The sequence below is a fragment of the Chelonoidis abingdonii genome, chromosome 10 (genome assembly GCF_003597395.2).
Source record: "Chelonoidis abingdonii isolate Lonesome George chromosome 10, CheloAbing_2.0, whole genome shotgun sequence".
Taxonomy (NCBI): domain Eukaryota; kingdom Metazoa; phylum Chordata; order Testudines; family Testudinidae; genus Chelonoidis; species Chelonoidis abingdonii.
In genome coordinates, this window is record NC_133778.1 from 80,907,549 (window position 1) to 80,916,414 (window position 8,866).

General features: G+C 58.3%; 1 long non-coding RNA gene across 1 annotated transcript; it reads right to left on the minus strand.

Annotated features, from left to right (window-relative positions):
• Positions 1-1,683: 1,683 nt before the first annotated feature.
• On the minus strand, positions 1,684-3,487 carry LOC116831155 (uncharacterized). The gene is made up of 3 exons (XR_004375144.2): positions 3,334-3,487; positions 1,846-2,065; positions 1,684-1,767 (listed from the first exon to the last, which is right to left on the minus strand). It is a non-coding gene; the product is annotated as an uncharacterized LOC116831155 (long non-coding RNA).
• Positions 3,488-8,866: the final 5,379 nt, after the last annotated feature.

The following is an 8,866-nucleotide window of genomic DNA, read 5'->3' on the forward strand; positions in this document are numbered from 1 at the left end:
GCCGGGTGACATTCACACCAACGTCTCTGAGCCTCCCCGAGAGCAAACCGCCCTCCCCTCCCAGTAACCATGCAGCTTGTTGGGAAAACCGAGGCACAGGGGCATAAAAATATCACCAGCGATTCCCCCTTGGCCACTCCCAGGTCGCCCTGGAGCCCTGTCCGGAGCACGTGCCCCACAGCCTGGAATCAGGGCTCAGCAGCTGATGACTGGCATGGCACCCAGCGCAGTTTCTCCAGCAGCACCAGCACCGGTGTCTCAGGGCTCCCTGGGCTTGGCTCCAGGCAGGGGTGGGAGGGACGCAGGGTGGGGCAGGGAGACGTCCCCAGCATGGCTGGCTGCTGCTGCTGGGCGTCACCAAGGCAGCTCTCTGCTGGGTTTGGGGTTTGATCCCCGCAGGCCCAGCCTAGTTCTTCCCATAGCTTTTGGATCAGGTCTGGTCCCTGGCACCAGCCGGCATCTCCCCAGCTCAGTCCTGGCCCCCTTGGCACTCGCCCTGGGGCAGCCCACCCCACTGTCCCCAGGCTCCAGGCCAGCACCGAGCCTTGGCCAGTTTCCTCCCGGCAGGGAGGCCAGAGCTGAGTTTGCCCCATGAGACTGGCAGGAGCTGCCCCCCTCCCACGTGAATCTGGAGTCGCTCTTGGCCCGCGCAGTAAATGGGGCGGTGGGGGGGGCTGCCAGCTCTCTGGCACTCAGCCCAGGGTGTGGAAAAGTGCTGCCAGGGCTGGCTGGGTCTGACCAAAAAAAAAAAATTGGCGATATGAGACAGGGCAGCGCGGGGCGAGGCGGGGGGGACAAGCGGGAAGGCGGCGAAGCGCCCGGCCAGGAGCTGGTCTCAAGGCGCGAGGGAGGCCAGCCGCGAAGAAAGGCGACCGGCGCCGCGGAGCCGGGCGACCAGCACCACAGTGGGGTGAGGAGCCCCCCGGACTAGCGCATGGGCTAGCGCAAGCCACCAGCCCTCCTCTGCCGCAGTCCCTCGCAACCATCGGCTGGTGCAACTGCCAGCTCGTCCACGGACACAGCCAGCAACGGCTCCTGCGCCAGCCCAGGGCTCGTGCCAGCCCCACCGGCGGGGGATTAATCTGATGGTCCTTTGAACCCAGGGCCAGGCCAGGAAAGCCCTACAAAGCCCGCTAGGTGTGCCTTCAGACGCTTAAATCTGGCAGTTGTTGAGGGCAACCAGCACTACTGGTTCAGGGCTGGAACCCCCAGGCGACATCAACCGCCTCGCCCGCTGCCTCAACTTCGACCGCCCGCTAGCACCACCGACACTTCCCAGTGTCACCCGCATCTGGGAGCCCCGCTGGCCCAGCGCCTGCTCTCCCCAGCCGGGTGACTCGTCACTCCCGACCCGCAGTCCCCGCTGAGCCCAGCCTGCCTCCCCCAGCCGCGGTGCCCCCTCACTCTCCGAACCCGCAGCCCCCGCTAGCCACAGCCGCTGCCCCCAGCCGTGCCCCTCACTCCAGACCCCCAGCCCCCGCTAGCCCAGCCCTGCAGACCCTCAGCCAGTGCCCCTCACTCCCTGACCCGCGAGCCCCTGCGCTAGACAGAGACCCAGGCTGTGCCCTGGCGCCCTGCACCTCATTCCAGGGCATATAACCCTGTACGCCCCGCACTCCAGCTCCATGGTGCCCTCAGCTGTACAGCCACACTAAGCGCCGGCCTGGCTCCCCCGCGCTGCAGGGGACTCACATGATGTAGGTGAGCACGCCGACCCCCAGATATCGGCTGCAGAGCCCACCGGGTCTCCCTTCACCACCTCTGGAGCTGCAGGGGAGAGAAGGGAGTGGGTCAGGCACCAGCCTGCCGGTGTGCAGAGCAGGGCGTGCCGGCACGAGCACTCACACATGAACTCCAGCGTGCCCACGCGGCGCCCCAGTCTGCGCAGCAACCAGCGGGTTGTAGCTCTGGGCGCTGCGAGTCGATGATCTTCACCACGTTGCTGTAGGTGACGAGCACGTTGTCAGGCTTGATGTCCAGGTGCACAATCGCGCCCGTGCAGGTACTCAGCCCCTGCAGCAGCTGCAGCACGTAGCCGGCCACGTCGTCCTCCGAGTAGCGGAACCTGCATGAGGGTGTGTGACGTTATTGATATAATCTGGGACCATAGAGACATGACTGCAACCAAGGTCCTGTAGTGGCACCAAATCGTGTATAAAGGGGGTGAAAGATGAGTGTCTATGAAGGTTCTGGTTTGCTGTTATAATTATGGTTCTATATGTGTGTATCATTTTTGTAGTTGAAGTATGAGTATTGCTCTAGACTGTCTGTATTTCAACTTGTGCTGTGCTTCTGGGTGACACCCCAGACAAGTTGGGGTTAGCTCTGCTTAGCCTGCTTGATGCCATTAAGACCATCAGCTACACAACTGACCCATGAGAAAGCAAGTACACTGGTAACTCAGCAAAGTGCAGGACTTGCCATGTGACTCCAGACTCCATTTTGCTGTAACTTTCCACAGTAAGAACAAAAAGATTCTTACTCCTGGAAAAGAGACTATAAAGGCTGATGCCTCATCTCCATTCTTATCTTCAATCCTGCTTCCTACCTCTGAGGGACTTTGCTACAACTGAAGCCTGAACAAAGGACTGAATGACCCATCCAGCCGGGATGTTCCAGAGACTTGATTTGAACCTGCAGTTTACTCCATCTCTGCTACAAGCCTGAACTAAGAACTTGCCATCACTGTATGGAATTGATTCCATTTAACCAATTCTAGCTCTCACCTCTATCTTTTCCTTATGAATAAACCTTTAGATTTAGATCTAAAGGTTGCAAACAGCGTGATTGTGGGTAAGATCTGATGTTCTGTTGACCTGGTCTGGCTTGTTCTTTGGATCGAGAGACCTTTTTTTACTGAGGTGTGGTTTCATAACTATTCATCCCAGGACGGGTGGCACTGGTGGGGATACGGAAACTGGAGTGTCTAAGGAAAATTGTTGTGTGACTTTGTGGTTAGCCAGTGGGGTAGACCGAAGTCATTTTTGTCTGGCTGGTTTGGTTTGCCTCAGAGATGGAAAAACCCAGCTGGGGCTTGACGCCCTGTTTAAGCGATTTGTCTGATTGACCTCAGATGGTATGCCAGAACCGCATCATTGCAGGGGGTCAGCGCCTGCCCCTCCCATCAGACCCATCCCCCTTCCCGCACTGCCAGAGACCTACCCCCATCTCCCTGCGGGTCCCATTCCCCCATCAGTGCAGGACCCATCCCAAACCCCCATGGGCCCACCCCCCCCAAGCTACCAGGGCCAGCTTGTCCCTCGCCCTTTCTGCCCCCTCACAGCACAAGGCCCAGCCCCCGCTGCCCGACCGGTGGGCCCAGCCTGCCCCCACCTGTCAACGAGGTGGTAGAGGATCTCCTTGCGGCGCAGTGCTCAGCGATCAGCACCAGATAGCGGGGGGTGATGTAGGCCTCGTGTAGGCCCATGACGCGTTCGTGGTGCAGCCCCCTGAGGATCTCGTATCCTGCAGGAACGCTCTGCTTCTTCTCCGCTCGTAGGGAGATCTTGCCATGAAGTGCTTTCCTGTGGCATTCTCCTTGCACCCCGGATCACCCCGAACCGGCCCTAAAGGAAGGACGCCATCGGCACTGGCTGCGCAAGCGGGCCGCAAGGGGTCCGAGCCAAGACAGCCCCTGAGTGCCTCTAGGCACTGCTGTGCGGCCACAGAGCAAAGCGAGATTCGCCAGGTCCTCAGTTCCCCTAACCTGGCTCCTCCTCGACGGGGATTTTTAATGTTTGTGTGCCTCAGTTTCCCCATGTGCTGCGTTGTTTGGACTGCAGAGGAGAAGTTGTTTAATCTCTGCAGAGACCGCCTGGATACTGGTGTCCAGCAACACCACACTCCTTGCCGGAAGACCCGCCTAGTTGCAGAGCAGCGAGAACAAGGAAGCTGAGGTGGAGGCAGGCCCCGTGGGCCAGGTTGGCTCTGCTGGGCACAGGGGCACGTCTGCCCAGGGGGGGTGCAAGTGCTCAGGGAGGGATAGCTCAGTGTGTGAGCATTGCCTCTGCTAAACCCAGGGGTGTGAGTTCAACCCTTGAGGGGGCACTTAGGATCTGGGGCAAAAATCAGTACTTGGTCCTGCTAGTGAAGCTATGGGCAGGGGCTGGACTCAATGACCTTTGGGTCCCCTTCAAGTTCTAAGGAGAATGGGCGCCACAACCTAGCCCCCTCACTCTCCGACCCGCAGCCCCTCGCTAGCCCAATGCCCGCCCCTCAGCCGGTGCCCCTCACTCCCGAGACCCCCAGCCCCCGCTAGCCCAGCCTCGCCCCTCAGCCAGTGCCCCCTCACTCCCGACCACGCGAGCACGCCTGCGCTAGACAGAGACCAGGCTGTGCCTGAGCCCTGCACCTCATTCCAGGGCATACCCTGTACGCCCCGCACTCCAGCTCCATGGTGCCCTCAGCTATGTACAGCCACACTAAGCGCCGCCCTGGCTCCCCGCGCCTGCAGCTGGACTCACATGATGTAGGTGAGCACGCCGACCCCCAGATATCGGCTGCAGAGCCCACGCGGTCTCCCTTCACCACCTCTGGAGCTGCAGGGGAGAGAAGGGAGTGGGTCACAGCACAGCCTTGCGGGTGTGCAGAGCAGGGCTCGCTGCGCACGAGCTGACGACACTCACACATGAACTCCAGCGTGCCCACGCGGCCCCCAGTCTGCTGCAGCAGACCAGCGGGTTGAGCTCTGGTGGCGCTCCGCAGTCAGTGATCTTCACCACGTTGTGTAGGTGACGAGCACTGTTGTCAGGCCTTGATGTCCAGGTGCACAAGGCGTGCGCCCGCTGCAGGTACTCTGCCAGCCCCTGCAGCAGCTGCAGCACGTAGGCCGGTCCACGTCGTCCTCCGAGTAGCGGAACCTGCATGGAGGGTGGGTTAACCTTGTGATTCGTCTCATGAATATAATCTGGAGACCATAGAGACCAGTGAACTGTCAACCAAGGTCCCTGTAGGGCACCAAATCGTGTATAAAGGGGTTGTGAATGGCAATAGGTTGTCTAATGTGTACAGAGTGTGAGCACTAGTTATGGCTGGTAGTTATACTAAATATTATGGTGTCTATATGTGTGAGCCATTGTTTATACATTTTTGTAGTTAGTGAAAGTTTGATTGAGTTACTTGTGCCCTTCTATGCGCTGCGTCACATGATTAGACATCAAACTTGTAACTGTTAGCTCTGAAGTGACCACCCACACAAGATCAACTTTTGGTTTATTTGTATTCTGCTCTGTCTTAGCTCTTTTAATTCTCTTTGATATAAGTTAGGGATAGCAAGCGGAATTCAAAATCACTGTTCTTAACTTTGTTTTTAGACATCTGTGACTCTTGAAGTTCAAATGGCAGACTGCTCTCAGTAGCTCGGCATTTTCTACACTACACCTATATATTACAAGACATAAAATCAGTTATGTTTCTCTCGCAGATTCTTTTTGATAGTTCCTAAATTTGCCAGTCACACTGAACTCCTGTTAAAGAAACTGTTTCATAGTTAAAGCCGTCAAATCCACCATGCATTTACTCGCGAAATAGTATGCCAGCAGCACTCCATCTGATTTGTCATCATTTGTCTATCAGGTGTAACAGAGCGAATTCATATCATCAAGGAGCTCATCCTTATTTGATATTGTAAGCACAGTGATGTCAGGTGACTGCTGCTGGGAAACCTGAGATTTTCTCTTGAAGATGTTGTGTTAAATCTTTTATTATTAAAGATGCATTCTCTCCAGTTTAAGCCAAAAACTAATATTAAGACTGAGATCTATGTTAAAAAAACAACAATGTCAGAGGGTGAATTTGTGCCTGAACATTATTAATAGTTCATATTAAATCACAACGAACTATAAGAGGTCTATGTTTTCAACTTAAAAACCAACCTAAGAGAGAGATCTTAGCTAAGGCTTAAATGTCATTCTTGATTTTTTCCCTTGTGCCTTGCCATCAGCAGAACATGAACAATGAGCTAAGACTTAGCAAGAGGGGAAGGGCCCAGAAAACAAAGTTCTGATGTGCCATAGATCCCAGCAGTTACCTGTGCAGGAAAGACATGGGTAGAGTGCTGCAGAGGAGGCAATGGAAGGATCTTCCTGATCAGGAAGGAGATTTTGTGCCTGGTCCTTCAAATTGCACTCGGCGGACATTGAGTGTTGCAGTGAGTAGGGAACAAGCCCCTGAATCCACATGCATTTGAATCCAATAGGAGGGAACATTATTAATAGGTCGCAGATTTCGGTAGTAGATGCTGTATCCACCCACATAGGGCATGTTTTAAGAAGTCACCTGCAATCCATCATAGAACTCCCTTTTTGATGCTAATGGTATGAAGGCGAAAACCTTGCATATTCAACAGTCACATTCAAATTCAGATTTCAAGTATGTGCTTCAGAATGTAATACACAGTAGAGAGGTCACAAATTCCATAACGTGCGCAATCTCGTGCAGGGACGATAAAAAAATACCTGCCTTGCTCTACTAGCGCTGTATCTCCTACATTTAAATCAGCAAAACTTCTTTTTGTAAATAGGGTGCAGTGTACGTTATATGAGTTCACCTCTGTTAACACCATGGGCAGACACGCAGCTGGTGTTTACATTATCATAGTTCCCACTTTCCGGCCGGGGGAGGCAGGGCTGGGCTAGCGGGGGCTGCGGGTCGGGAGTGACGGGCACCGGCTGGGGAAGGCAGGGCTGGGCTAGCGGGGGCTGCGGGTCGGGAGTGACGGGCACCGGCTGGGGAAGGCAGGGCTGGGCTAGCGGGGGCTGCGGGTCGAGAGTGAGGGGCACCGGCAGAGCAGCGGGGTGATGTCCCTGGGGGTTCCAGCCCTGAACCAGTGAGTGCTGGTTGCCCCTTCACACGCAGCATTTAAAGTCTGAGGCACTGCGGGATTGGGGCTTTTCTGGCCTGGCCCTGGGTTCAAGGGACACCAGCATTAATCCCCCCGGTGGGGCTGAAGCAGAGCCCTGGGCTGGCAGCAGGGCCGGTGCTGGGCTGTGTCCGTGACAGCCAGCTGGACGTGCAACCCCGTGGTGCAGGGACAGGAGGAGGGCTGGGGCTGCGCTAGCCCATGGCAGAGTCCGGGGGGCTCCTCACCCCCTGTGGTGCTGGTCCCCAGGCTCAGCGGCCGGTCGCCATTCTTCGAGCTGGATCCCATCGAGACTGAGAACAGGATCCTGGCCGGGCGCTTCGACGCCTTCAAGCTGTACCCCAACGCCTCGCAAAGCGCTGCCCTCTTCATCCGCAAGCTGCTCTGCATCTACCCCTGGTGAGCACAGGCCGGGGGGCCGCAGCCTGCCCCGGCACAGCCCCCCACCAGCCCAGGCCTGCCTCTCACACACACTGTGCCCGGGTGTTGCACGTGGAGGCAGCAGGTCTGAGAAGGGATGGGAGCCAGGATGCCTGGGTTCTATCCCAGCTTGGGAATGGGAGTGGGGGCTAGAGCAGGGTTCTCAAACTGGGGGTTGGGACCCCTCAGGGGGTCATGAGGTTATTACATGGGGGAGTCACAAGCCTGCACCCCAAACCCTGCTTTGCCTCCAGCATTTGTAATGGTGTTAAATATATCGAGTGTTTTTAATTGATTGGAGAGAGGGTCGTGCTCAGAGGCTGCTCTGTCCCGGGGTCACCAGGCCACGGGGCTGGTGGGCTGGAACAGGGCAAGTGGGAGTCAGGACTGGCTGGGCTTTGGGCTCGCCTGGGCCCCGGGGGACGAGCAGCCTGGGGCTCCCCGGCGGGAGACACGGCCACTCCCTCACCCTGGCTCTCCCTGGCTGTCGCAGGAGCCGGCCCACCATCAAGGACTGTTTTGCCAACCCCTGGCTGCAGGACGCCTACCTGATGAAGCTGCGCCGCCAGACCCTGACCTTCACCACCAACCGGCTCAAGGAGTTCCTGGTGGAGCACCAGCGGCGGCGCGGCGAGGCCGTCACCAAGCACAAGGTCTTACTCCGCTCCTACCGCGGCTCCGGCAGCCAGCCGCCCCCTGCGCCGGTCACGCAGTAGCCCCCACCCGCGGCGACGGAGGAGTCGAAGGAACATTCCAGGGGCCGGGCCCGCGGCTGCAGGTTCCCGGAGGCTGGCGCGCTCCGGCAGGGCTGGGCCGCTCGGGGCACAGAGAAGCGTTCGCCCGGGACCGCGGGCCCCTCCGCCCAGCAGAGTCGGCACTGCCGGGGGCTCACTGCTCCGCGCCTGACTGCTCCCACTCCTCCTGCGGGGGGCCTGCTGCCAGGGGCGGGACTTCCTGTTTTGCTGTGCCGGAGGACAGGGAATGCTACGCAAACAGCTGGACTTCCAGGACTAGGGCTGCAGGGGGAGGGGAGTGTCTGGGGCGGGCAGAGGAGACGGGAGCCCAGCAGCAACCTGGCAAGGGAGGAGATGGAGGGCTGGGGCAGGAAGCAGGGGCTGTGACGATGGGAAGCCACCAGCATTGTCTGCCCTTTGAAATGTTTCCCCCGGGTTTGGGGGAGCCCAGCCTGCCCATGGGGTTCCACCGCCAGCAACCAGCTCGGCGCATCTTCTCCCTCCAGCACCACGTGTGCTCTGGGGCTGGGCTGGAGGGCTGCCCACGTGCCCTGTAACCAGAGCTGGGGGAAGCAGAGCCGCGTCCTCCGGGGTCCTGGCAGCAGTGCCTAGCGTGTGTCACTGTGGTGCCCACTGTCTCCTGCACTTCTCGAGGGCGTTGTCGCCCCGGTTTGGCTGTCCAGCACCAGCCCCACTCGGTGGCCTCCCTCCCTGCCCTCACGCCCGCAGGCTGCCGAGGCGCTGGCAGGGCAAATGGTGAGTTTGCATCTGTGCTGATTATGGCTGAGCTGGTTGTGCGACCCCCAGCATCCAGCGGCCCCCCACACTTACACAGCTCGGGCCCCAGGGAGTG